Here is a 27,883-nt window from a genome sequence, read left to right on the forward strand (position 1 = left end):
AAGTGTCACAGCTCGACACTTGAAGCACGCTAGTTTCTTTCGCTGTTTCGGCCGCCTTTGCAACAGGAGCGCTGTTCAAACTGAGAGTATCCATTGGCGTGCCTCACTTCGTATAGCATTAGTTTCTTGCTATCGCATTCATTGCTTCGCCCTTGCGGCGAAACTGTGACTTTTTTTTAAGTAAACAAGATTATTTTTTGAGGCGCTATCTATGGCGAATGTGCGGAAGAGCAACGAAAAGTGGTCATGCACTTTCTTGTCGTGGCCGAACAAGCATGTTCGTAAAGACACTCATGCTTAAACTACTTAGTGCAAGTAGTACCGAGGTAAAGTACGGTCCACTGTTAAAGGGAACACTCCAATGAGCACCTTTCATTTTGCTTGCCCTCTAACAGGAAGTGGACAGGGAAACATTGTTCATACAATGCACGAGTATGTCAAAAAGAGGCTGAACTGTCAACCACCAGCAGTATTATGCAAATCTAAGAAACTATGTTTTTACAAGAGAGCGAAATCCAAACATGCCCTGCACGCAAGTGTTCCCTTTAACAATGAACCCGTCTATACATATAACGCAACAGTGTGTCTTCACGTCACTGATGCTTCTATTTAATTACTGTTATTAATCACATACAAATACAAAAACACTGAAACGAAGGAGGAGTGCTGCGATTGACCTGTCCTTACGAAAGTTTTCGGCAACTGCTCCGCAAGACAAGAACGCCAATTGAACTCTTAATATAATGATTTCATGTAATATACGGAACAATAAGATAAAATATTGGGCGACTTGATATAGCTTGTCCTAGGTACAGCGCGACATGCAAATACGAAAGGAAAAGAAGGGAACACAACACAACACCACGTCATGTTGTGTTGTGTTCCTTTCCGTTCGTCTTTGTCGAATGGCTGTAACTGCCATGACTTTATACCATAACTAGGAAGAAGGCGACCAATCGAATGCCGGCCGCCCAGTGTCGACATACACTGTCAATGGATTCAGCCATTGAAACGGCAATGAAGGCTATTTTTTTTTTGCGCAACAAAACAGTTATCAGAAAACATTTCCACGGGGTACTGAAAGCGCAAACTAAAGCCTGTTGTTTACCACGCGTAACGGCAGAAGTCGGCAAAAATGGGAGAGACAGAAACATCGAAACGAACGGACAGATACAGGCGCTGCCGCGTTCTTTACAAAACAGTACTATATGGAAACGCGTGTTTTCCCCACTGTCCTTTATACAGAGAAACAGACATGAACTAAATCCGCGCACGAGTCGTTTATTTCGCTCAGTCCGACTCCCTGGCTTCTCCGCGCAAACTATAAACTACATGGGCGATGCCTACACGAGTTTTATATGAAAGAGCTGCCTTCTTTGTCGCGTCCCCATAATGAGGCCGGCGATTTTGCAGCCAGCGGCGTTTTCGCGAACGCGTTTTTAGACGGGCGGCTGCGAGCTCCCAAAAACATCCGGGCTTTATTGGCGCACGCGCAACAGCCCAGGGCTGCGGCGGGGCGGCATCGCACAAGGGTCTCTAAATGCATAATGCCCCCGGTGGGCTTCGCACTGTGTTCCTCGAGCAATACATACACACGCACACACACACACACACTCGCGACCTCTCAAAAGCCGACGACAGCGCGATAACAGCGCGATGATTCTCCGAGGATGTAAGAACGGCTCGGTAGTCGGAGCGGGCGGCGTCGGTTGCCGAGATGGTGGAAAGGTCCACACACCGAATTGCGTCGACCTTTCATGGAAGTATCAATTGGTCGACAAGGGTGCGATGTCGGCTTGTCAGTTTGTAATACTAGAATGGCTCGGAGCAACTGTTGCCTTCTTCAAGGTAGCAGTTGCTGCCTTGAAGAAGACAAGTTCGCTTGTCGAAACGTCGGCGCCAGCAAACACCATGTTTACGAATTTTTCATCACAAGCTTCCATTTTACCCCGACTCCTGCCTTCTTTTGGACCAGCGAAACCTGCAATTTCAGGATCGGCCATGTATGTAAGCGCATAAATACGATCAATCCAGAAATTAAAAGTTTTAATGCTCGGACTTGATATTTGAACAGTTCTTGTAAAGAAACATTTTATATGCTGCCTTCCGGTAGTTAGAATTTCGATCAGCTATCTCGCACAAAGCTCTACGCGAATTGTCTTAGGTTTCCAATACTTTGACTAGCAAATGCAGTAACTGGGCCAGCAACCTCGCGGAGTCGAGTGCTTTGTTTCATAATTAATAATGGTATGTTTTACTTTTCGATGTCACAATATGTTTACGAGAACCGCCCTTATAAGCAAGGTCAATTTCCACCTCCCCTCGGTCAATTTCCACCTCATAAGGTTCTTAACGTGAGCCCAAACCACGGTGCGCAGGCGTTCTTGCATACTTCCTCAAGGCAGTGCTGTGCAGCTATGCAGCTACCTCAAGCACGTGTTTCGACTCTAACAGGGCAAACAGTCATGTCCACTAAGCCCATACATGCTGCTCTTAAACTGTTGCAACGCAACAACAATCTTCTGTATCATTAATTCGATGTGGTAACGGTTTAGCTTTGACTACCGGAAGAACGATGGCAGGAAGGAAATATTTATTCACTTCACAACACGGCAGAGTAGTTGATATCGAACGTGACGGGTATACAAGTCGTCCATCGGTGGAAGTGAAAGCGAGGGCGGCGCCCTTCCAGTCCAGGAGGCACCGCCCAAGAAGAAAGCCACAAAGCCGCGCAGGAGTCTACGCGAGCGCTCGAGCAGAACGCAGCGGAAGATGCGGCCGCCGGTGCTTTAATTAAGAGCCCATTAACTCGGCAAGGCGCACTCTTTGTGGGCCAGCTTTTAATTAGTGCCTTGGCCTACCAGTCGCTTTGTCCCAACGTTCCAGCCGCAGACTCACCGCCGTCTGCGGCGGCTTCCGCCTAGGGGGAGAGGCAGCGTTTGAAGACAGAAACACGAGTGTGTTATGTACGCCCCGGGGAGCAAAACGCGGGCGAACACTCGTGGCTTGAACGCAGAGAACTAGGCAATGACAGGGAAGATGAGGCGATGAATGAGGCGACGGCAAACAACGCTGAAATTTCGGGATTACGAACTGCGTAAGCAACGAACGCGGATTGCACGGTCTTGGAAACAACAAAGAAAGAAACAGTGCATAAAAACGGCCAAAGTGAGCCGGTCACAACAAGATGAGTACACGGAGTAGTAAAATGAACTCAGTGCGAAGGCATAGCGAAAGTAGAGGCGAAAGGTTCGACTAATATACCACGAAGGAAACTGCATATCCACACGACAAAATGAGTTCTTGTGTCACATTTCGTGAGCCTTAAAAGGTGACAAATCGCTGGCTTCAACAAAGATGTTTGCGATTTTTTTTTATGTGTAGGTCTCGCTTTCGGTGCCTGCAAAATGTAGTGGATCTGGTAGATGACCGAGGTAAAACTTATTACAGAAAATGCGAGGTCACACTGTTAAACTGTTTAGAGAAACGAGGTCCTAAGAGGGCCAAGAGAATAGTTTAGGAATCGGGACAGAAGCTGAGATAATATGCCATTTCAGTTCTAAATTCGAAACTAAAAAAAAAAGAAAAAATAAGTGAAAGGCACCAACTGTTGCCGAATATGGTTTCTCCGCAGCACATTAACTTGTGCGGAGAAGCCCACTCGTGTGATTTCGCAAATAATAGAATCGATTATAATGTACAGAAGGTATTTATGAATGCTTGCAAACAGAAACGTTTCCAAAGAAATCATGGACCAACTTACGGCATAATAATTATTAAGCTATTTAATCAGACCGGAATTCAACCCAGGCATTCTGCGGGGCAGTCAGGTGTTTCACTACAGAGCTATGCAAGTGCCTCAAGCAGGTTCGAAAAAAAAAATAACAGTGCGAGGAGTCGCACTAACACATGTAATATTGCGTGTATACAAAGCGTATAATCGCGTCATGCGCCACACCGTGTGAACTGCGCAACGAGTGGGTTGTTTAAAGGCACGCCCGAAAATGTTTGAGGCCCGTGTACTTAGATTTTGGCGCACGTTAAAGAACCCCAGGTGTTAGAAATTTCTGGAGCCCTCCACTACGGCGTCTTTCATAATCGTATCGTGGTTTTGGGACGTTATACCCCAGATATTATTATTATTATTATTATTATTATTATTATTATTATTATTATTATTATTATTATTATTATTATTATTATTATTATTATTATTATTATTTAAAGGCGCGCCCATCACAAAGCGCTCGCCCATAGTTGATCACCATCAACTGTCACAGCATCAACAAAGTGAGCAGCGGCGTAGGTGCAAGTGTTGCCTTACGGACGGGTAACGTTTACTTCGAAAAGTGATGAATTATGGCGTAATGGGCACCTCGCAAGTGTACTTGCAGTAATCATTACAAGGGAGCGTAAAACGACCGACATTTTGCGCACAGACGTTCCTTTCCTCGCAATACGGTTGAGGTGTGTCCCCCAAGAAGCGAAGCGTAGCAAGCGAATGAGAAGGCGATGCGAATGGGGCCCGATTCCGCTATCGCGTTCCACTCCTGAAGGACAAAGCTTAAGCGCCCTTCCAAGTTTTTGAGACACAGCCAGAATGAATAATCGGAGCGCTTAAACGGAGGATAGCCTACGGCCATCTTTATCCAGATGTATGCGTTCGACTGACTTGCAGCCTAACTAAATGTCGTAGTACGCGCGCGAGAGGTCTGTAGTGCCCACCACTGATCGCATGCCCCCCGTTATTTCCCAACAGAAAACAAACAGGGGTTGGTACAGTGGCAGCGAACTGTAGCAGCTACCTGCTCAGTGTGAATGCATTGCCGGAAACTGCTCGCCACCGTTCGAAGAGTACCACGTTAACTGAATTTAAAATACCAGGACTCTTAAAACACAAATACATGTTCACTTGCCGCTAAGTGGCTGCGGCCACTGGCAACACCAACACAGAGTGTTCACCAGCAGTGAAACACAAACCACGGCGTACACACTGGAGTCTCAAAAAAGCCTGCCCCACGCGACGTCTATAGAAGCGCCTTAATCGCTCAGCACACTGCCTCAGTTAAGAGTAAGTTGCGAGGCAGGCCCAGCACTTTCCGATCCATCAGACATCAAGCTGGCAGAGATGCATCTGGCGTTCGATCACGCGTCCCCCTGCCGCCGACGGGCACAGAGCAAGACGTGCGCACGCAAAAGCAACGCCGCCGGGTGGTCGCGTCCCTTCGCTGCGCATTGTCGTCGCGAGTACGCGCGCGCGCGCTGTCATGAAGTCATCAAAGCGACGAGCGAAACAAAGAAACGGGCGCCTTGGCCATCCCCACTGTCTCTCTTTCTATCTCACCGCATCCGTATGCCCTCGCCCAACGTCCCCACATCCCACCCTCCCTCTCAGTGTCCTTGCCATTCTCGTATAGCGGCGACGTTCTCTACCACGCGAGGTCCGGAGAAGTGAAACAATCGGGGCGATGTCGAGATGGAGAAGAGGATGCGCACGATGATGCAGAGAGTTTCCCTGCGCCGAGTCTATTCGCGGCGCGTCCCTAAAATTAGCGCGGGCCGCTTTCAAATTTAGACCCTGCTGGTCTTAAAATGGATGCCTGAAATAACAAAAGCGCTCCTGACGTCCGACCTCCCGCAGAGCGGAGACACAAAGCCGCACTCTCCCTCGTTCTTTCTCGTAAGCCACCGGCGTCAGCGCGGCAGTTCGGGAGAGGGCCGCGCTGCTTAACGCGAACCTTCGCCCCGCTCATTCCGGGCGTCGTGGCATGCCAACTTGTTTGCGACAACATCCGCTCATTACCTCGTGTGCGTGCCCGAGCGGCGAGCTTTTCGTGCGTCGTCTAAATAATGCGGAGCATTCATTTCACCCCGTCCCTGAAAGTGATTTCACTGACGTCGATGGACGGTGAGCTATACTAACAGCGCAAAACTAAAGACGGAGCTCATGGTTGCTCGCTCTCTTCTTTCTTTTTTTCTGGACAAAGAGAAGGTTTAAAAGGGAGGACAGCTCATCAAGCTTGACTTCCTCTGAACTCTTAAGAATTCTACAGGTGTTTGACGTTTTCAAAAAATATCTCGCTTCAGTTTTTCTATTTACTTTATCTCCCTTTTTGGCGGATGGCCGTTTGGACGTAATCACAGCAGCCACGACTTTCTTGGAGTAGTCCAATTCAACGAGGTCTGCCTGTGATAACCTTACTGTGATAACTTTACGTGCGGATATGGCATATGTGATCGAACTGTGATCGAACTGCAAACTGCGCCTGTTTCACACGGTGCAGTATACAAAGCGGACACCACACGCAATATTCCACCGTTGTATATACTGACGACGAAGAAACAGACAGTATACATTGTATACCGTCTATTTGTATACTACATGCAGACAGTACACCTTGCATACTGTCTGCATGTTGTCTGCGTTGCTTTCCCTACGCTGTGCAAGTGCGTCGCTCTTCGGGTGCGTAGACTGGTGCTTGGGTCGCAATTCGCAACGATATTTTGTTAGTTGCTTGAAAGGTCACGTTTCGTTACAGTCTTTTTTACCCAGGGAAGCAAGCATTTGATATCATTCCTTGTATAAAATTGTGTCTCTCTTGCTCCTAACATCTTAACTTATTTGTTTATTAAGAATTATGCCGGCAAAATGTCATTTTATAGGAAAATTAGCGGTGCTGCAGAACTTCTGACAATTTTACAAATAAACAACTAGGTCATTAATTTTCGAATTTTTCCTCAACTCGAAGGTATTTAAATAGACCCCTCTTATTATCCTGTTTATTACAGTTTCCGTGTTTTAAAGCAAACAATTTCTTTACAAGCCATTTATTTAACTTTGCATCTTATATTACTTTGCATATTTCTCTACCCTTACATTCATTTTATTTAATTTACTTATTTGTGAAACTCCCAAGGGCCGAGGACATAGCAGAGCGATGTGGTAAGAACGCGAAATAAGATACGACAGTTGGGTGAGTAAGAGAACGCATTAGTAGTACCAAGATATACAACGTTAGCTAATATGCTTTGCTTAGATGATTCCAGTGCAAAATATGAATAAAAACACTACGTATTAATAAATTCTGGACATACAATGTCTGATAAAAAACATTAAAGAACATGTTAAACATTTCCTAGCTACACGGTGTTAGCAAGAACTACGCCCCTTCATGTAAATTCAAGATACGCTGTCTTCTCCACAGATTTGTGGAGCAGAGATTTGTGTTCCGTTCGATCTTCCAACAATATTAATTCTTTTTTTTTTCTCGAGCGACGGGCGACGCCACTTGGGAGACCTGCCCCTATATTGGTACATCACTGCAGAGTTTTCCGCGGAGATGTCTCTTTTTAAGTCTTGAAGACTTTCAGGAACGTAATCAAGCTTGGCGCATATGGTATGAATACATTTTACTGGTAACGTCAGTAAAATGACTTGAGCAAATGAATGCGATGAATCAGCATTACACTCACAGGAAGTTCCAGCCTAGAATTTGAATGGGCACGCACATGTCACCATCGAACACCGAAAAGGTTCGATAATGGAGCCAGATTCATCGCACGGTGAAAAAAAGTCGTACATGTTACATCTGAAAGGAGACTTCATTCAAGACTGTTGGCATGCAGTCAGTTGTTAAGACGCTCTCTGTTTAGTCACGTGTAGAGACGAACTCACACTTGTTACCTGACAGCTGGCGCCAACAGTCAATGCGCCAAGTCCCTGGAACTCCAAATATAAACGTTTTACGCTCTCCTTGATAGGGTAGTGAACACCATTCGCTGTCATCGCCTGCCGACGGACACGCGTGAAGCGCTAGAAGATCCGGCGCATTCGGCCGCATAAAAGCCTCCCGTCTCACTGGCGGATGCCGGTCACCTAAAGCTCAACGGCAGCTCAACTCTTTCGTACAGCCAGAGAGCCCGCCTTATAGCGTACACCCACAAAGAGCCACGCTACACGAAGACACACCGACCATTAATCACGTCGCCTCAGTTGCCACGGGATCAAAACCCGATTTATCCCGAAGTACTTGACAAGAGGGCCTCTATACTTCCTCGACAAGAATCGGCACGACAGCGCACAAAACCGTCCAAACGAAGAAGCCCGCCTTCTCTCTTTCTCACTCCTTCACCTGTTTAGTTCATCTCTCTCGCAGCCCACAAATCCTCACGCCACACTTCGATGATCCGTTCTCATCCCAATCAATCACTGGCATCGAAAGCCCAGCGCCACGCGGGCGGCTTGCCACAACACCGTAAAGAACCTGGTTGCCGCCACATACGTCTCACTCACTAGACCCGGACGCCCGCGCGCACCACGTAATCCGAGAGAAAACCACGGCACCAGCGGGTGCTCCATCCATTCCGCGTCTAAAGCGTCGTCGCAAACACATAAGCGAAAGCTCGAGCGCACGCTCAAATGACAAGAACAGCACCGAGAGGCCCTCCAGCGCTCATCGTATACAGAGACGATCACCGAATCGGCGCGGCCGCACGTATTAAGCTCACCAGTGGACAGTGTACGCTCACGCGCGGTGCGGAACTGGCTGCCGCCCAACGGGTGGTTTGTCCTTCTCCCCTATAGTCTCCCCGCACAGTGGTCTCGAAAATGTGTCCGCACTTGGAACGCGTCCAGAGCCGTCTGACCGCGACTAGCCGGACGTCTCCGTTCCATCCCCTTATATCGACCAAAGGCCGCGGAGCAAACCTCCGCATCGCCGGGATGTCCGGATATCCCGAACACGTTTATCATAGATCGTCGCAAGTGTCCACGGCCGGCAAATGCCTGCTTCTCATTCTACTTCGCTTGGGTGCTGATTGCACGACACTGGCTTGGCTATATATATAATACAGCATACCGTAGATCTGAGACTATATCGCTGTACGCTTCTTATCCCTCATCACTGCCTATTTCTACTTGTCACATTATATTATTTATTTATTTATTTATTTATTTATTTGTTTATTTATTTATTTATTTATTTATTTATTTATTTATTTATTTATTTATTTATTTATTTATTTATTGTCCTGCGCGTGGTCGCAGTCAGTTAGGTAAAACTTTAGAGCTCGAACGAAAGACACAAATTAAGAAGCAAGCATCGTACAAAAAATAAATAAATAAACAGTACGGATACACAGGGTCTTAAGCGTGAGCGCATCAGTTCTGGGAGGCACATAAAGAATGACTCGAGCGTCGAAAATGTAACTGTATCAGTATACTGTATCACATCAGAAGTAGCGTGCGACACATTTCGAGAGCGGGGAGAAAATGGCGGTATTATACGCTAGACGCCGCTTTAATCTCACTCATCGCAGCTTCATCGTGACGTTACATGTGGATTCGAGGGAGAACCCATCTCGGAAACAATCTGCACGAAATGACCTACCCGCGGGACCTCGTCGCCGGAAGGACAGCGCTTTCAACGTGCTCGTATACAGTATATCCGTGCACTCATGGGTGCGTAGTGTGTATTGTTCTGCACGATACAGTGTATAGTGTGCACACTACCCATTTATGCAGCAGGAGTATAGACACTAGCATTTTTTTTTTTGATGGCCAGAGAAAAGAAGTTCGGCAGCACGTTACACTCCATAACGCATGAACGCAGAAGCCCGCTGCACACTTGCTAGTGCATTAAGCTACACAATCTGGTAACAAACCTTGTTTCACGCCACAACGAGCTGTAGTCTGAGCGAAATGCATTAAATTACATTGACGTTGAGTCGACTGCAGTGTTCCTCTCCACCTGAAGCTTTCTCCACCTCGCGTGGTTTTCCACGACCGCAGGGATCGGAGCACTTTTGACGAAGGGGCGATGCTATGTGATGACGTCACCACGTGATGTCACAATGATGTCACAGGTTCATGCGATCTGTGACATTATTATGACGTCACATTATGACGTCACGATGTGACATCTTCAAAGACGTGGGCCATGTGGGTTTTCGTGCCACTTGATTCGCCTGCCGTGCTTCGATCAAGGCGCCGATCCATGAGACACTTAAAGGGGCACAGACACCATTTTTAGAAGGCGAGTTTACTCTGCCATAGAAATCTAGTGTATGCAGAGACGGCTTTGAGGAAGTGTGAAGCTCAGTAAAAAAGCTGATAAGATATTTTGTTCGGATAATAAATCAATTTTTCCATGGCGCACCTACCGACATCGACACTAGCTTGACGTCAGGCTACAGTACTAATTCTGGTGACTTCAAGCAGCAGTCTTGCTAGCTGTGATGACGTCGGGTGCCAAAACTTCCAAAATGGCCGCTTGTGCGTCACCAACGGAGCAACCGTGCGGAGCGGCCGTGGACACGTCACGATATCTTAATAATAATTTAATATCTGGGGTTTAACGTCCCAAAACCACGATATGATTATGAGAGACGCCGTAGTGGAGGGCTCCGGAAATTTTGACCACCTGGGGTTCTTTAACGTGCACCTAAATCTAAGTACACGGGCCTCAAACATTTCCGCCTCCATCGGAAATGCAGCCGCCGCGGCCGGGATTTGATCCCGCGACCTTCGGGTCAGCAGTCGAGCGCCATAACCACTAGACCACCGTGGCGGGGCCGTCACGATATCTTGCGCGAGCACGTGGCGAGAAGCTCATATCGTGTTGTGACGTCAGGGTACAGTAGGAACCGAAACTAGCTTTTAAAAACATACTGCAATTGCTTTTTCGGGGTACACTCACGCTTAGCATTGAATTTTCTAGGCTCTTGAGGGCTTGGCCTTTCATTTGACGCAAGAAAACGGCAACTGAAAATTTTTGTGTCAGTGCCCCTTTAAGGCTTTCGCCTTAAGATATGACGGGTCGGTTTAGTCACAAGATGGTTAAATAAGTAGGGGTGTGCGAATATTCGAGCTTCGAATTCGAATCGAATAGTTCCTAATCGAATAATTCGATTCGACTTTCGAATAGGTAGTATTCGAAGTTTCGAATAATTCGACAGGACGAATATTTAAAGCGCGACAAAGGCCAAGTGTGCAACTTGGTTAGGATAGGGTGGCTAAAAACAACGCTACCGTCGCCGTTCGTTAAACTTTCACTGACATCCTGGTTAAAAAGCGAGCGCATGTTGATCTTAAAGGACATTATGTCGTTTCAGCACGTAAAAAACACTTGAGAATACTGTAAAGACCTTCACAACTTCGCTCCCGAAACGAAGGCATGGACTTCTTGCGTAGTTCGGTCGCATATGCCGCAAGCGCCGTAAAACGACCTGACTTAGACCTGCGAAACCCTCGGTGATTGGCTTTGTAGGTAAAACTTCGTTCACGCTGGGCAGTCGCCACTGCCTCACTATACCACTAGTTCAGAAACTCCCATTGTTCCGGCACGCAATTGAAACGCTGCTGTCAAGCTGCGCCCGAAGGCTTTTGGGCCCAGAAGACCCATGGCGATGAAGGACATTGCCGTTGTCAGATGAGCCTTATTGCTCGACTATGGGGAAAGAAATCTAGGTACCGTACAACTCCCTGTTAGGAGGTGAGGAGTGCCGCTGCTGACTGGAATGGCGGCTCTTCTATCAACATGCCTGCGCGCCCATAAAAGCTGAAACAAAAGCCACTTCCGAACAAGTGCGTAATGAAGCTCTCAGCACGCCGTAGCGTCCTTGATTTTTCCTTTGCCTTGCCGTAATGGCGGTACACAGTTTGTGTGAATATACTATTCGATATTCAATATTTTTGGCCACTATTCGGTACTATTCGATTCGAATTCGATTCGATATTAAATTTCACTATTCACACTCCCCTATAAATAAGGTTCCAGGTGCGGAAACACTGAGCTCACTACAGGGCGTGGGGATCGAAAGCGCTCCTTCAACCTCGACAGCTTGTTATCGCATCAGCTGTCTATAGTTAAATGGATGGACTACTCCGATTCCAGGTACGCTCGATGTGCGCGCACCGCTTCACAAGTCGACGGCGCCGATGCTGCCTAGAGAGAGAAATATAGTGGTTGCTCTGGCAACTGGCGATATCTGTCGGGCGAAGGAAGAAACTGCGGCCGCGTTGTGAACAAGGAGGATTTTAAAAAAATGATATCCTCTTTGGTAGTATATGCTTCTCGAGGTGCGGCTTATAAACATCAAGACTAAAATCGGTGTGTCATGTATCACCGCATAGTCAATCGCGAATGAAAGGGATTAATATAACAGCTAACCGTGACGAAATATGAGATAGCTGTAAGGGATACATCGTTATATGTAGGGGTATGATCGTATGACTAAATTACGCTGAGTGATATACGAAGGAAGCGTACCTGATGTGGATACTAATCATAGGGGGGAACGAATAGCAATAGTGAAAATACAATCGAGTACGAACCTAGGAAAGAGCGTGTTTTATTAGAACTGTCCATCGGCAAGTATGATCGGGACGGCTTTGCTGCTGTCCCATAGCAGGGCGTGTAGAGTAACCTAAATCGTTAAGAATTTGTTCTAAACAACACGGCGAAGCTGTTAAGCTTTTCGTTTATCCTCGCGTATCGTAGAGAAAACTATCATCATCATGAACTACGCGCGCTTTGCCGCTGCGCCGATCTGTCCGACGTGGGATGCAATAACTCGGATAGGCGAGAGAACGAGTACGGAGAGAGAGAGAAAAAAGTGAGACAGAAAGGAATAGAAAGAAAGAAAGAAAGAAAGAAAGAAAGAAAGAAAGAAAGAAAGAAAGAAAGAAAGAAGAAAGAAGAAAGAAAGAAAGAGGAAAAAGAAAGACAGCAATAGAATACAGAAAGAAACAGACACAAGAAAAAGAAAATAATAATAATAATAATAATAATAATAATAATAATAATAATAATAATAATAATAATAATAATAATAATAATAATAATAATAATAATAATATCCGGAGTTTAACGTCCCAAAACCACGATATGATTATGAGAGACGCCGTAGTGGAGGGCTCCGGAAATGTTGACCACCCGGGGTTCTTTAACGTGCACCTAAATCTAAGTACACGGGCCTCAAACATTTTCGCCTCCATCGAAAATGAAGCCGCCGCGGCCGCCATTCGATCCCGCGACCTAGAAAAAAAACGAATATAGAAGGAACAAGAAAGAGAGAGAAAGAAATTAATAGAGAGAGAAACAAAGAAACATAAAGAAACAGCGACAATAAAGACATCGAAAAAACAGAGAGAAAAAGAAAGAAAGATAAAAATAAAGAGAAACAAAGAAGGCCGCCCAGCTCCGCTCTTCCTTCAGGCTTGGCACCACTAGTGCGAAGCTGCCATATATTTTTTTTGTATGTGTGCGTGTATGTGTGCCCATGCAAAATTGAAAATTTTCTAAGGAGGGCGGGGTGCTAATTGCCCCCCCCCCCCTAATCACGGCTACGCCAGTGCTAGACACCATCATGAGTTGAAGCCTCGTTTTGATCACGGCAGTAATGCGTCCACATCCAGCTTTTATTGCGATAGCAATTACATGGACACTCTCGGCAGATTTTTGCCGTCGCCGTCATGTCCAGGATATGTATATGTATATATAAATAAAAGCCACAAGTAAAAATAATTCAGGAGAAAAAAAATCCGAAGCGCACGACCGGGGTCTCGAACCTGCGACCCCTCGCTCCGCAGCTCGCTGCCTTAGACAATTACGTCATGCCTATTTTTTTCTTTTTCTTTCTCTGTTGACAATTACGCCGTGCCTCACTCGTTTTCCCAGGATACTAACGGCAGAATACAAACGCACGCGGCGTTGAATGAAACGCCCGGGACGCCACACGTTTCGAAATTAAAATTATGCGAGACGCGCGCCATGCTGCATCCTTGCCCGCGCTGCGTTTGCGTCGTATCGCTGGCGACCCAGGCTAGTTTTCCATTTTGGTGTTGTAGCCCCACGCCACTCGTGGCCAGTCGGCCAGGAAAAAAATCACAGCATATCCACGGAGTGAATGATGATGAGTGGGCGAAGCTGCGGAGGTTCATCGGTAAACCGTGAATCCTCCGTGAATTCTGCCCAGTACATCATCACCGACGTGAGATCGGGCGCGTTTATACTCAAGGTTCGGTGAGTTATGACGACTTGCAGCTCACTTTAATTTTACATGTACGCTGTGAATTTTCATTGTTTAGAAAACCATTGCTTTAGAAAACATCTGGCGTCTTTCGTTAAGCAGCTGGCGTCTTTTCGTTTTGCTTTAGAAACATCTGGCGTTCTTTCGTTTTGCTTTTACAAAACATCTGGCGTCTTTCGTTGGTTTATTTCATCAATCAACGGCGTTTTGAACAAAATTTTTATTGTTTAATCACGCACAGGAGAAATCTCACCAGGCACTACCTTGGAGGTAAACAATGGCTGCTAATGGGAATGAGAGACAGAAGAAGTCGGCTTTTAGCTAACACTTACACTTCTACTTCTACTAACGTTTCCTACTGGAACATGCCAATGGCTGCTAATGAGGAATGAGAGACAGAAGAATTCGGCTTTTAGTTAACGCGCACGCTGCGAATTTTTTATTGTTCAACAACGCACAGGAAAAATCTCCCACCGGCACCACCTTGGAGGTCAAAGCGTAAGACTGGTTACGCACTACGACTACTACGACTACGAGGGACGAACGGGTGCCGCCTTAAGGAGCTTCGCCCCTAAAAGAATAGCGTCCCGTGGCTCGTGGTGGCGCGAGCTAGTGGGAACGCTTTGGCTCTTGTAGGCTTATGCCACAGGAGTCAAGAAACGAGACGACTGAACCAGAATCGCAGTATATATGTTACACCGCGACCAGAATCCTGAGGCTAAAATTACAGCGCAAACGCACAAGACACCAACAAAGAAAAGAAACGTACGACACAAGCGCTCACCAACCACAGCTTTATTCTTTCATACGCCAATGCATATATAAGCCCAATGCAACCTTACCGCACATGCGCACACAACAATAGCTCTAAACCAAAGCGTGTAACAAGGATGATAGTATATTAGATACGCGAAGACATGAAATCATATTCAGATGGGTGCAGAGACAAAAAAGTAAAGAAGAAGTAAGAAGGACAAAGAAGTCCGTTTGCGTTGTAACTTTAGCCTCAGGAATATTTACCAACTAGAGGCAAATGAACTTTTATCTTAGTGACCAGAATCTACGCCCGCAGGAAATGCGAGCCGTGGCTTCACGTGCCACTGCCAAGCGCCGTCTTTATTTTCTTCTCTCTCTTGCGATTTTGTTTGCCGCCAAAGGAAGGCGCTGCAGGGTCTTGGGACAACGTGAGCGCAAGAGTCCAAGAGTGGCTTGCGTTCTGCGCATGCGTCCTGGCGGCTCGCAAATTTCTTGGGTCCCCAATTCTAAAACTGTCTAGCGCTTCGCCAGAGCTGGGATGTGCGCCTTCGACTTGTACTTTGGCATTCAGGGCGTGGTCGACCGTGCTCGCGCGATTATCTCTTGAGGGGAAGTTTTGTACGTCTTGAGCTTTCACCGCCAAGTTTGCGTTGAAGCTATAGACCACACGAACGTCACTTTGCTCGCTGCAGGGGCCGCGTTTGCGAAAGGAGTGATCAGGTAGCTAGAACAGCCAAAGTAGGGGTTAGTTGAAGTAACAACTGTGACAGTTGGCGCTCGTATTATGTATACCAGTGCGTTCTTTTCGTTGGTCCATCTTTGCGTTTAAAGGGCCCCTCACCAGGCCACATAGCAAATTTTAGTTAGACGCTGGGAGTTGCTGTGTGCCGAATGAAGACCAATATGCCGCAAGAATTTTTCAAATCGGTTCATTAAGAGCCGAGAAAAACAATAATTTGTAGCGGCGCGAAGTCATGATGCGAGGAGGCGAGTTTCAAACCCTTGCCACTCGCCCCGTGTAGCCTTCGCAAGCCAGATCCCTTCCCTGCCCTCTTCACTTGACACATACGCATGAACACGTCATGCGCATGCATGGTCACGTGCGTATGACGTGAGGAGCCAGCCCGAGCACGCGATCGGCGTTGCACGGCCGCTACATTTTTTTTTTATGTGGCGACCATGGGCGTTTTGTCGGCGTTCTCTGTGGTGAACTGCCTGTTTCTGCGGGACGGGCATGAAAGTTGAGACATTTGTACGGGCACGAGAGTGGCGGTATCATGAACCAGTGCCGCATTAACGTTTACTTGGACGCGGTAGAATAAACGAGCATAATGAGTGCTCGAACGCGCCAGAACATTACTTTCGTTTCCAGGGCTGGCGTCTGCTCGATGCGCGTCTGCTAACCGCGGGGACACGAACGCATGGGAAAGGGAGGCACATTAGCCAGCGTTTCTAGGTGGCATTGAATTAGCCCAGCATCTCGCTGCAATTCACGAAAAAAAAATGAAAAAGACGCACACATTCCCTCTGTGTGTCATTATTTCTCTTAGTTTTATTATTCTATTCAAGCAAAAAATTACACAAACTACACACGTCGTGTCAAATAATTATCGCAGTGTCACGTGCTACTGTTGGCGACGTCAGAGCACAGTCGTCTACGTAGAGGAGCGACGTCACAGCACTACCATCTACGCAGGGCCATTTTCTCATGTACGTCATCCTCTCATTCTCTAAAGCGCGCGCCCGCGAGAGGAAGGGCAAGCAGCGTTCACCTTGAAATTTGACCCATTTCCGCGGCGCGTAGCGTTGCAAATTTTAGCAGACGTGATCGTGAACGCCCAGTGTATGCATTGCGCTCGTTAGCTCAAAATTGTCAAACCTGGTGAGGGGCCCTTTAAGCAGCGCGGTGCAAGTGTCGAGCTGTGACAGTTTGTTAGTTCGCACTCGCCTTGTGTGTTCTCTTTTCCTGCGTCCCTTGTGCTTGAGCAGCACGCAGCAAGTTTCTAGCTGCTTGCCATTCTTCCTGTGAAATTCCAATTTTAGATGCGAAGCATCTTATGGCGGAGTTCAATCCGGTGGTGGTGGTGTTAGTGGTGGTGGTGGTGTGCGGCGTGACCACCCTTACTGCGCCTGCGCGAACCCTCTCCACACACACCCCTCTCTACTCCCCCTCTCCCGCTCTCTCCTCCCCTTCTGCTCTCTCCCACTCCCCCTCTCCACTCCCCCTCTGAAACGCGGGCTCTACATGGGAGATGGCGTCATTTCTTGGTATTGCATTCATTGCTTCGCCCTTCAGGCGTAACTGCGACTTTTTTGTCCACACTATAAACCGAAAAGGAACGACCGAAAGGAACGACCGAAAGGAACGACCGAAAAACCACGAGCCACAGGTGAACATAGCTTATTGAGAACGGCAAGTGCGCATTTCTCTGGTGCATAGCGCTCCTTAGCAGCGAATGTTGACTCGATGAATTATGCGCCGTTTCGTCAATCGGAATTTCATCGAATTCGTCTCTGAACGTGTTTCCACAGCGTTGGTGGAATTTGGTGTCGCAGCGTCCCCGCTACGGGCTATTAAAACGATTTCTCGAAAGAAAAAAAATTCATCGGCGAGACGAACGCTATTGCTTTTGACCGAGATCAGTGGCCGCTGCCATATAGCTTGCGAAGAAAGGTCAGTGAACAAAATGTGTTTTTCTTGGAAGAAGCAAACCGTGAAAAAAAAAGGGACTGTAAAACCCTTCAACACTTGTAGAGCTTTCCAGCAAATATTGTGGCCGTTCGAGGCTTGCCCTTTTGTTCTTTCTTCGGTAGACTTCACTGAACTTGAATTCACTGAACTCAATAAAACAGCTTCCCACAAAGGAGCACCGCGAGTTTCCATTCAGTCTTGCTTTCAGGACTACACGGGTATAAGAGAAAAAAAAACGCGAGTACACAATCGAAGAGAGCTTGTTCGCCGCATTTCTGGATGAAATCCCGACATCGAAATGAGTGGCACATGCGGTGCTTCCTTTTAAAATAGCCGACGGGGTCACGCCACGTGCTCCCTATTCGAAAAGCAGCCCCCTCTCCCCCATTACTCCCCGCATTCTCATCCTTCCTGCGTACTCGCAGGTTATTCCACCCCGCCGGGGTACTAAAGTACCGCATATCACAACTTAGTACTGCATACGTGACAGCGGCTGTCTAAGGTCCTGTAATACTATGAATCTGCACACACATAAAGAAAGAAAGATGCAGAAGGTGAAGGTAGAAGATTTAAGAAAAAATTACAGTTTTGTTTGTGCATTTACCCTATGCAGGGGTTAATAACGGATTGAATTATGTGTAGAAGCAGCGAACTAGCGACACACAAAAGCTTTAGCCCAAAATAGCCCGGTTGTACAGCTGTCACGGAAACTTCCGGGATGGTGTTTGTGGCGTCATTAAGGCTACGACAAATTAGTGCAGGCACGTCTTCATTGACGACATACCTGCGCTCGTATTCTTAATCTTAGTCGATATAGGAATCCACCCCCGCGCCCCCTCTCCGACAGCTTTCTGCACATAGCCTGGTTTTGCATTGCCTCCAAGATAGGAGGCATTGCAAGCTTTCTGCACCTCACATGGTTTTGCCCTGCCTCCGTGATCGGCCCACGCTAGGTGGCGTCATAGTGACGACACGATGACGTCACGAACATTAAACGACTCGTGCCCTCATGATAAGGTGACGTCATCACGTGATGATCATTTTTTCCGCCGTTCGTGTTGACGACGACGTCAAGGGATGCGAACGGCCAATTTCCGGGTACGATGAGAGATCTGAGGCTTTCGCACTTTTAAGTCAGGCGTCTTGGGAGCTCACGATGAAGAATAAGACACATTAGGAAAAAAGAAAATGAAAAGAATCGTTAGACAGAAGCGCTCTTGTCCATTCAAACAGTCGATGTGCACGTCTGCTAACGTGGTTTTGGCCGACAGTTAGGGATCTCCTAAAGTTGGCCTTCGGCTTTTGCATTCGTTAACGAGTGATTGAACTCCCGTTCGGACATGCACCATCACGGACCTCGAATGAAAAGTTGTCTTATACACAGAAAAGTACGGTAACCTAGGCGTCCTTTCTCTCCCGTAGTAGTCGCCTGCACAAATTGTCATCATGGGTGCAAACACTAGCGTCCCTTCCCTGAATGCCCACCGAAGAGAGGGCGGTCAAAGAGAGGGCCCATTGCAAAAGGGACGCATGCGAGCTGCCACTGCAAGAAGCCACCCGTGTGCGGCCAGACAATAGGAAGCCCCGGTGCCACCACACGGTTCATACTCCGGTCGTCACTCGCAAACGCGGGGTTCGAACTCTCCTGATTCTTTTTCTTTCGACCTCACACGCTCTCCGACTGTGTCGTTTCGCGTCCCCCTTCAGTTCTCATTCAGATTTTTTTTGTTTGCACGTGGTTCGTCGTTAAGAGAAATACGTGGTTAGGTCACTAACTTCTTTAAGGCCGCCCGTACGGTGTTAGTATACTGGAAACGAGTCAATGCCTTAATGGTGCTATAGCGAAGGGGTCTTAGTGAACGACAGACGCGAACTAATTGGCAAAGAGAAGGTTCACAAGCACCGAAGCACCCAGGTGCGGCTGTTGCAGCTCTTCTTTCTTTTCTTTTTTTTGTTCGACTCAGTATTTTTGAGCTTACACTGAATAAAGCCGTGTGTGAATAACAATTTTCGGTTGACTCCACTCACAGCACAATTTTCAAGCAGTACCCAGTCAAAGTTTTCTTTTCAATTTAGCGTTGCAACAAATAGGTGCGAGAATGTTGGGTTGTCATCGCTTAATAGATTTTCATATTGTGTCGCAAATATTTCCGTAAAGTGCGATGCGTCAGGTACACTCGTTCTCTGCGAATGCTGCGGACAGGTCGCAATAAGTGCAACGTTTTGCTATACAAAATAACGCCAAATATTTTTATCGATTTCTTTCCTTCTTTCTTTCTTTCTTTCTTTCTTTCTTTCTTTCTTTCTTTCTTTCTTTCTTTCTTTCTTTCTTTCTTTCCCTGACTTCCTCTATGTGTGCGTGTGTTTCGTACGGACGCACGCCAGAAACAGTTTCATGTCGCGGATAAAAAAACTGGGACGCAGCAACATGACTTTTTATCACCTGACGCATGGCCCAAACATAGCCTCTTTCTGCAATTCAGAGAACAATTCAGAGAACAGAGGCAAATTCAGAGAACAGCTGAGACCACAGGGGGACTTATCCAATGCAAATGAGCTGCGGTTTATTACAACACAAATACATAAACTCCGCCCACAGCAAACGCCGTTTCACGCAATAAGGCGTCGCCTGAATTCTCCATCCAGTTATTAGATCTTTATGTTTCAAGGTCGCGTAGTGAGTATAGAAAATATCGCGTGAGTGCGCGAGCTGCTCGTCCACTTCGTCTTTGCGGTGTTCGCGTGAGTAAAAAAAAAATTATAAAGCGTGGATGTCATGTGACTAGGCCAGAGTCGCGGGCGGCGAACACCGTAAAAGTGTACGCCACTGCGGAAGAGGCTAGAGCAGCTCGAAGTGACGCTCGTCGTAACCGCCGTCGGGAAGAAGCGGATGAAGATGCAGCAGCGGCGCGACGAGTGCAATGTGCGGCCACGATACGACGAAGGCATTCTGTGAATGCAGAATTGGTCGAGAGAGAGGCCTCTACCAGAACACCAGATCAGCAGAAAGCTGAACAGAATGTTCAACAGCAGATAAACTAGGCTTTCCCCTTCACGTTCTTAGAATGTTATTACCTGAGAGTGTACACTACACAATGAAGAACACCACGACATGAACAACACCAAGGAACAATGGGAAGCACTGCTGTCCAGCTCGGCCTTTGAGGATCAGCTTTGGCTGGTCCAACGGGTAGAGACGATGACAAGGGCCAGCGGAGCCCTAGAATAGGGGCCCCGACCATTTGCGATGTCCAGCCTAGCGATAACAAAGTTTTGTTCTCTCTCTCTCTCTCTCTCTAAGCGTTGGCTGAACACGCACTTTTCTATGTGTTTGTCACTAACATACTTTAAAGCATCCCGGCGTCTTCTGTAGTTAAATTCGCTGCGTCTTTTTTTTTTTTTTTTTGGTGGTGGTGTTGGGGGGGGGGGGGGGGTTATATAGCTATGGCTCTGAAATTTCACTAATTACGTGGTCTGCGGATCTGCGTGTTATCAAAAGTGGGCGAGGTGGAACTTTTAAAAAGAAAGGCGAATGCGTCCGTTCGCCTACATTCAATCTCAGAAACCTTGCTTCTTGCGTTTAATGCAGATCAGAAAAGTTAGTTAAACTTGAGCTGCAGGTACGGTATACCGCAAAATGACATGCATTGGCTTGTTAGGCGGATTCGTCAGGGTTAGCTTTATTTTTGATGATGTCAAGCACTTTCGCGTGCCTTTAGCCGTATTCCCCTTGTGCACTTAGACAAGTGGTTGAAGATGCAGAGTACTATGCACTCCTAGAGAGCTGTGAAGTGTCCCGCTATTTATCAATCAATAGTCTACAAGAGAGCGTGAGCGAGCCTGTAAAAAAGCAAAACTACGCATTAAGCAACGTTTTAAAACGGCGGGCTCCATGAATATCTTTAACTCTGTATGCCGTCTGGCAAACTTTCGAAATAAAGAAGAAAACTATAACAAAAAAAAACTCGTGACAAAAATAACGCAAAAAATTTACTATACAAAACACGTTTGTGTCGCCGGTTTTAAAAAGAAGACTTGAGTGTCCCGAGAAATTCTGTCAAAAATTCTGCCATCAGTACTCAGCCAAATTCAGCATTTTAGACACAGACGACGAACCCTTATTTTTTAGTAATTCCTGCTGTTGACACTATAGCGGCGACAAAGTACATGCGCTTCCAACGAAATGCGACTTAAAAAGCTGAAGAAAAGCTGCGCCGCGGATGCAGGGGGCGGGTTGTGACCGACTTTAATATACGGTCAGGAAATAAAATGTACGACGATTAGCGGAGAAATTCTAGGGGAAAAAAGCTTCTTCGAGAGGCGAGTTTGGAACCCGCGTATCCACGATGCGAAGGGGACCGTCTTAACCGCTCGGCTATCCAGGCTTTCTTTTTTTTTTATTGCTCGGCTATCCAGGCACGCTAGCAGAGCATAGGATAGCCTTGTGTAACATAGTATAGCAAGTGGGTGGGAAAGGGGAGTGTGAGGAGGAGAGATGTGAGGGAGAGAAGGAGGAGGAGAGGGGAGAGAGTAAAGCAATGCAAAGAAAACGAAAAGAGAGAAATAGACGGAATGAAAGCAGAAAGAGGGAGAAAGAAATAGAGAGCGAGAGGAAGAGATAGAAAGCGGAAGCGAGAAATACAGAGAGAACGAAAGAAAGAGAAAGATAGAAAGATCGCGAAAGTGAAAGAAATAGATAGATATAGAGATAGGGAAAGACAGAAAGAAGGAAATATAAATGGACAGTAACAAAAAACATAAAAAACAGAAAAATGAGGGAGAAATAAAGAAATAGAGGATGAAAGAAAAATGTGCCAACTTAGCAAAACAGCAACTTATAGATTCCCATCAGCTCCGCCGTCTCTTTAGCATTGCACCTCCAGCACAACCTAAGCATTTTTTTTAAAGACCTTTAGTGAATATTCGTAAAACCGGAAGTAAGTGCTCGACCGGAAGTGCTTTGAAGAGAAACAAGAGCGTCACTCGTTGCTCGTAACACTAATAAATGTAAGCTGGTTCCTGATACATTCATTATGCTAATCATCATACAACCTAATGTTACGTCCGTCCATTAGACAGCGGTGCGGCTCTAAATCGCATTTCGTTGGGAGCGCGTGTATACTTTCTCACTGCTATAGTGTCAACAATAGGCATTACTAAAAAAATAAGAGTTCGTCGTCTCTGCCTCGAAAACGTTTCGTTTGACCGAGTAATGACGTCAGAACTTTTGACACAATTTCTCGGGACACTCAGTCTTCTAATGAAAACCGGCGACACAAACGTGTATCTGTATGGCGAAGTTCTTTCCTTCATTGATGTTGCGAGTTTTTCTAAGACATTTCAGAGAATAATTAATCCTCTCCATTGTGAGCCCTTTCTTACCCGTCCTAATGCACAGAATAACATGCGCTTAGGTCGACCGCCTTGCTTTTCTCTGGCAAAACTCTCTCACTATCTCTCTCTCTCTCAAAATATATTAATTCTATTTCGTGCACCAGCGTTCCAACAAGTACATTTTAAACTCTGGTAGCGCGCAAAAAAAATAAGACTTTGCATTCGCGCGTGAATTTCAATGCAGTGGCCGTAGCTACTGTATGCACACGAAACGCGAGAAAAAAATGAGGTCCTCGAGCGACGCGTTCCAACAGTTGGCAGCGACACTTCCTTTTTCCGAGCTTGCATAAATTCAAGAGCATCCTTGACTGATACCTTACTTTCTTTTTTTTATATAAGTAGCCGTTACATAAACGCTTCAAGGGACACCGGCGCTGTTTATATACCGGTACATCAAAGGCAACATCGGTGCCCGCAGAGCGTCAGAAATATAAGAACCTGCCTTAACCTTCACACTTTAGAATACCACGTGACAAGAACTGAGCGGAAAATGGGCAAGTACTATGTGTATATACTCAATTTTTCTTGGGTGTTTCTCGCTCCCCCAAAAGAACTCATTTTAGCCTGCCAACTGCGCGTCGGTGTTTACGGACGCTATCAAAGTGTTATGTAAAGCACGTCTTTGAAACTTTCGAAACCTAAAGAAGTATCTTTTTTTTTTCGAGAGCTAGCTACAGCACGGTTGCGTCTCCGAATACGACGTAGAAAAAAACTGCGCTCACACTGACAGACGGCCGCTTTACACCGCACTCCTTCAGGTCGCCTACTTGGCGTGATTCTATGAGGTGTGGGCGGACGATTTCTTCAAAGCGCAAGCGGCCTGACGCGTACGCTTTCCCGCTTTCAGAGGCGAGCGAGGTCGTGGTGACGGGTCGAAGGGCCCCCTCCATAATAAGGCACTGGAAGGTGAGAATGCTGCCGGCACGATTTTGAGGCCAGAACGCGAGCGCGTGACACCGTGGCGTTGACCATTGTCGCAGTCCATTTATCAGCGCCGAAAAACCGCCCTCATTCAACGATTCAACGCGTCCGGCATTCCCAGTCCGGACCAGATGACGGACGACGTAGGGAGAACGGGATGCCATACTCGAGGACGCGATCGCGGACGTCACTAGTTTGATGCAGCGCCAGCCGAGCGTCAGCGCACAGGCTTAACTGAAAGGGTCGATTCGGGCGGGCCGATAGTATGTCTCGTATTCTAACGAGCTACGCGAGTGCTCGTCCACACGAGTAACAACCTTAGATTCCTAAACCACGGATCGGTGTCTCTAATGCACACAACACGTTTCGCATTTCGCAATGTTGACACCAACATTGAAAACGGAATGCTTCAAAAATGAGCATGTTTCTGTATGACGAGGGAACCGTGAACCATCACGCTAAAGCTGTGTTTGAGTTTGGTCGGTGAGTTAGGTCGGAACACAGGTCGGTTGTACTGTATCGAACTAATCATTGGGATGGGTAGAAAGTGGGTTCCCGATGTAAAGCGATACAGTTAGGGATGGCCGACGAAGGAGGGCTTCTGTCTATAACCAATGAAAAAAAAAAGATTTACTTACACTGAACCATGTATTAGGCTTCCATAGTTTCCTCACTTACAATGACGCATTCTGGATGAACCACTGAAGCACGTAGGAACTACCCCGTTAACCCCTTCAGCCCCCTCCCCCTTTCCACCGCCTTCACCCTCTTTAACTCAGAAAAATCGTGAGAGACAGCTGAATTGTTTTCCAGAGGGCACAACAGAAAAAAAGTGAAGAATCTCGCTTCGTGCTGAAAGGCGCTGCCAGGGGAAAAAGAATGCGCGAACGCGAAAGCTGCTACAGAGGCCCGGGTGAGTAATGATTCTCAGCCCCTTCTATTTCAGGACGCGAGCTATCAATACCGCCTCTGCGGGTGCGCTAAGGACCCGCACTGACTAAAGTTTTCACTTATATAAAGTTGCACGGAGGCGAAAGTTTCGGGAGCTTTTATCGAAGCGCACAGTTTACCAGCTTCCACAGCATTTCGCGGGCTTTCCTTCGAAAAAAAAGAAGAAAAAAGCATACAATTATTTTAGTCTAAGAGCCTTATCCGATGGAGTTCAACCTAGCACGGAAATTCCGAAGCTAGAGGCACCGGCGCTAAAGACCACGCGACGGGTCATAGCACAAAAGCTGTAGAATTAACTTCAGGTATCGTGAGAACGGCGGTAAGTATTAGCGGATGCACCTGATAGATAAATCATCTGTCAATGACACACAATTATCTGCTTCAGATTAGTATAGTAACAGAATGGGTGCCAATGCTAGTAAGATGCACCTATCAATGAAGCTCCCTTCACAACTATAGATGTCCTTTCAAATGGGAAACTAACTAAATACTATGTACAAACAGTAAAAACAGGTCATGCAGTAGGAGCCACACATCAGCAATATTTTTGTGTATATATAGGCGACAAGCACGACTTCGTAGATTATGCGAACACTGCTTTTTTTATAGTTTGTCAATAAACTTCTTGCCGCTTGCGCGTTACAAGGTTTCCCGATCCGTGAGAGCCGGAAGCAAAACTGCTAGCGACATCTTACGGAGTTTCATTGAACTACAACGTGCTGGAAACAAAAATTTTCGTGTCACGTGTGTGTTCGCTTCGAATAAAAATTATTAAATTGCTACATTTTCACAGTTCTCTCGCCTCCAAAGGCGTAACCAGCAGTCCAGCAGGAAAAGGTAACCCTTTGCAGTATCACCTTCGCATGACTAAGCACAGGCACTGCATCATCAGGTGTCGTAATTACCGCCGCAAATTTCTCGACATAGCCCGGTAATCAGTAAGAACGAAGATTTCTGACAGCCCTGATACCTTCTTATTGATATCCATGCGCCACGTTTTACAGCTAAGCTGTATAATGCTACGAGAAACTCCAATTCGTCCGTCCTGTGGACGCAGTAACTCCTCGCTCGTTTGTGCCACAGAAATTGGGCAAGCCCCACTCCTCACCACTGGTCCACTAAGAATGCAGGAAACACAAGGGCGGCAAACACCAATTAAGATTTCTGGACAGACGCCACCGATAAGTGAGAAATACTTTAATGAACCTTCGGGATTAACGCAGTGATAAACACCGGGGCCGCACGTTTAAGCTTCGTAGTTAACCCCCTGTACGGAGTGTTTGGGCTGTGGTCTATCCCGACATGTATTTTAAAACACATTGCCGTCGAACCTGTTCATCAGCGCAGTCGACAAACAGTTCCTCCAGCGTCGTCGAACAATCAAAGAATCCTATTCAGCCCTTTAACGTCGCGTTCAAAATATGGAAACCCCGCGTGGAAGATTATAAGCCCGGTACATCGGCGCCAACGCCATAAACGTTCGCTCAGTGGTTTTACGTAAGTCGGGATATTTTTTCCCGACCTGTTCCTCCCGCAAGGCATAATGTTACCACCCGCTTCACCGTCAACTACAGAAGGAGGGTTTCTTTTGTTAAGAATATGATTAAACGTGAAAAAAAAGCTCTATTCATGTCTACTTAGTTTTCTTTCCTGATCTCCGCACTGAACAGACCAAGAGCAAACACGACAGGGGAGGGCCGCCTCCTTTCATCACGCCGGTTTGGATTGTTTCATTTTTTCATTTTTTGCGTGAAAATCGCGAACGAGTATCTTCTACTACAGCGCTGTAGCGTGGTGGGGAGAAGTGAATTCGAGGTATTTGATGACCCCGTATTAAACACAAAATGCAATATTGACAAAGCATATGAAAGAGGCGGACAAACGCCGCGTGTATCTGTAGAAAAGCACGAACGATGGTTCATATCAGTGCACCCTGAAAGGGCACGGCAGAAATCCATTATATTTCCGTGCCCCGTGGCCGAGCTTATACATATACCCCAGCCTATGAATGGCTTCAGCAAAGCATGTCGTACCGCTGCTGAGCCACACGTCACGTTTGACGGTTCTGTGTTGCGCGTCCCTATTACTCGGTCAAATAGGTAAACACCATTCGCGAAGTAGAAGGCTGTCACATGTGGACTTTTCACACTTATGTAGTTCACATATAACAATGGGGTAAAGAAATAAAATGAAAATGTCTGACTGGATGCATCCGACTGGCTACAAAAATGGTGAATACAAATAATATTTAACGACTAATAAGTACTGAAGAATTACGTCTGTAAGACGTAGCGCAGGTCCGTATTATCTGCGGTACTGATGGGCAAAAAGAAAAAAAAATTACACCATCTCCCACTAAAGGGAACCATGAGGGGATGCGAAGCAGCATTAGGCTTGCACACCAAGTTTTCTTGTACGTTCACTCGGCGTTTCCGTTAGTATGTGCGGTTTGTATTTAGTGCTTGTGTTATTACGTAGCGAGCCCTGCGCTGCTGCTGCTCAGCGACGATCTCGATCTTGGCAGACGGAGTGCTGCTGCAACTGGCGCCGACGTTGACGTTACAACTTATCTGAACGGGAGCGAAGCCAGAATGACGCCGCGACGTTGGCGTGACAACTCACTCATTTGAACGAGAGCGAAGCGAGAATGACGGAAGCCGGCCGAGCACACGCGCTTATATACACATGAAATGGGGGAGGGAGAGGATAGAGTGGGTTACAGGCTTAGGCATTACTAAGGCTGACTGCAAAAGAACTCCAAGAAACGCATAAATGCGGGAACACTAAGGCCGTAGCAGTTCAATCAAAGGCAGGAATCGTCAAAGTAATCTTTACCGATGCTTGGAGATGTCTTTCTCGCTATTACAAAAAGTGGATTAACTTACCGAAGGAAACCTCGTCTCCAAACGCCCCCTGTGGACTTCGCCCACCTGAAGCGGTTCCTGAAAAGAAAAATGTCGAATATCTATTTTTATTCGGGTAAGAACAGACTTCATTGAAAAAAACATTTGGTAGGCTACTGCAGATTAAGTAGATACTTCTCCTAACGCAAAAAAGCCATACGCATAAGCCTCTTTAAAGGAGCATAATGAAATACTGTGGAGTTTAAAAATGCGTCATAAGAAATGAATGAATGAA

The sequence above is a fragment of the Rhipicephalus sanguineus genome, chromosome 2, assembly GCF_013339695.2.
Source record: "Rhipicephalus sanguineus isolate Rsan-2018 chromosome 2, BIME_Rsan_1.4, whole genome shotgun sequence".
In the NCBI taxonomy this organism is placed as follows: domain Eukaryota; kingdom Metazoa; phylum Arthropoda; class Arachnida; order Ixodida; family Ixodidae; genus Rhipicephalus; species Rhipicephalus sanguineus.